This window comes from Cynocephalus volans, chromosome 2 (genome assembly GCF_027409185.1).
Source record: "Cynocephalus volans isolate mCynVol1 chromosome 2, mCynVol1.pri, whole genome shotgun sequence".
NCBI lineage: Eukaryota > Metazoa > Chordata > Mammalia > Dermoptera > Cynocephalidae > Cynocephalus > Cynocephalus volans.
In genome coordinates, this window is record NC_084461.1 from 103,641,508 (window position 1) to 103,644,055 (window position 2,548).

The 2,548-nt window shown below is 34.5% G+C and overlaps 1 non-coding gene across 1 annotated transcript; it reads right to left on the bottom strand.

The window, feature by feature from the left end:
- Positions 1–2,174: 2,174 nt before the first annotated feature.
- On the bottom strand, positions 2,175–2,314 carry LOC134371363 (small nucleolar RNA SNORA63). The gene has a single exon (XR_010022791.1). It is a non-coding gene; the product is annotated as a small nucleolar RNA SNORA63 (small nucleolar RNA).
- Between the last annotated feature and the right edge of the window lie 234 nt (positions 2,315–2,548).

Sequence of the window (2,548 nt, forward strand, 5' to 3'; positions counted from 1 at the left end):
CACCTAGACTGAGTAGTTGTATCCTTTTGACCTGTCATTTCACTTGCTGATACAACAAAGCAAAGTATCACAGGACATTCAGTTCGAGCTTGGGATAAGTACATATGAAATTTTCAGAATGAAAATTTTTAGGGTATTAATCAGCTCAAATAACTTGTGAATTCAGATTCAGTAAAGGTCAAATCATTTTCCCTAAAACATAACTGCATGCAGTAAAAACTGGATACAACATAGTTAACATGAATACAGCTGCAAATTCTGTTCCCAGGCATCAGCAGCATAAAGAAGTACAATAAATAGTGTTGCTATGTTCTTTGTTTACCGAGAATATGAATACATTTCCAGGAGGCATTTTTCTAAATCTGACTTGAACAAGTGGATGTGTTGCTGAACAAGTAACTATATTTTAATTTAACTATTGATAATGATTCCCAAGGAAAAGTGGGCAAGGGATCATTGCCCTACTTTTGTTCTCCTCCAATGGCTTTCCACTGCCCTTGGAATAAGGCTAACCTCCATGACATGGAATATAAAGCTCACCACGATCTCGCCCCTGCCTATTTTGCAAGCTGATCCTTCTCCATCTTCCTCCTTATTTGCTATAACATGGACATCTGAACTTTCTGCAATTCTGGACTAAAAAAGCTTTCTCTCCCTAGGACCTTTTCACATGTTATTCCCTCTGCCAGGAACACTCTTCCCCCAACTCCTTACATATCTATTTTCTTCTCATATTAAGGTATCAGCTTAAATTCATCTTCCCAAAGAGCCTTCCCCAACCATGCTATTCAAGGAGATCTCTTCACTCTATTTATTTTCTTTCTCTGCTCTTTGTTAGTTTCTTTGCTGGTAATTTCTTCAGGGGTGTGTGTGTGTGTGTGTGTGTGTGTGTGTGTGTCTGTGTGTGTGTGTGTGTGTGTGTGTGTGTGTGTGTGTGTGTGTGTGTGTGTGTGTTTCACTCTCTTTTTCCCATGAATAGAAAATCCATTAGGGCAAGGACTGCTAATGCCTTGTTCACGATTTTTTAAGCACACAGTGACAATACGTAGTAGGTCCTTATTAAATATTTTGTTTAAAATGAATATTCAATTTATTTAACCTTCAAATTTCATTAAGACTTGTGAGATGGCAAATTTACTGGGGATTTAACTTTACCTAAGATATGATTGCTTGCTGGGACTTAGAAAATGGGTCCAATTTACACTTAGAACTAATTAAATACTTTATTGAATAAATACAATAACAAACAAAAGGCATTCAAATGCTTTATAAAAAATCAATTTCAAAGATATATTTTAATAGTATATGTATATTTAATAGTATATTTTTAAATAGCATATTTTTATTTAATAGCATACATGTGGACTAAAAGATATAAGTGCTGTATAAAATCAGCCAATTCTATTAAACAAACATGTCTGCCTTTATTGTGGTTGTCATAGTCTACATGATTTTATACAGCACTTATATCTTTAGTCCACACATATACTATTAAATGATTGAGAACATTTAAAAAAAATTCTACAGAACTAGAAAACACATTTAAGAAAGAAAGATTTTATAGACCTCATATTTTATACCCACCCCAACAGTCTAACTATAAAAAGGATAAAGCCAATGACTTTTCTCAAAAGAATTCACAACTAATATCACTTTGCTATTAAAATCTGTACTTCTGATGCATTATGAGTGTTGAGACAAGATTCAAATATTTCTAAAGAAGGAAGTGTAATGCACATTGTGACTGCCTATTCAGTAACAGTGAGCACTGCATCCAAAACTATCTCATCCCAGGAATTAAATAAGATCAGCCAAATTCACAGGCATTTCCTCCACTGTAGCATTACAGAAAGCCTAAACATCATGAAGAATCCTCTTTTCTTCTTCAGTAACAGAGTTTATAACTACACCTTTCCTATCAAATTGATCCCCTCTGCCAATTCTGTGAGTTCAGTTTCCACAATCAGTAGGTACATCATAATTTATAACCAAAGATATTTGTTACACATCAATCCCAGGAGCCAAGAAGTCAGTGGTGATTAGAACATAGCTTGGCCCTGATCAGAATTCCCTCATGATAACATCTTTGTCCTTCTGGTCCCTGTTACCATGCTGCAAATTAACAAACCTTAATTCAAAAATCACCAGTCAGATCAATATTTAATTTTACCAATATGTATGAGACCAAGCACCCTTGGCTACTTCAGGAGTATAGCAGACAGGTATAGTTTTTAAAAAAAAAAAAAAACCTTATTTTTAGCAGGGGAAACAACAGCACAGCACTCAGCAGCTATATTCTAGTCTGAATCTGCTTTCCTTATTAGGTATTGGTATTTTTGAGTGGTTTAATAAGAACGTAACTTATTGGTGATTTCCTTTTAATTATTTTGAATACTCAAATGATCCTATCAGGATTCTATGAATAAATTCCATTTTCATCATAATGTTAAAAACATAAACTAAGGCAAATTAGGCTTTGTCTCTTCTAAAATTATTCCTGCAAAACTAAACTCACAGCATGATTTTCAGCACTCGGGTCTGTGCCTCA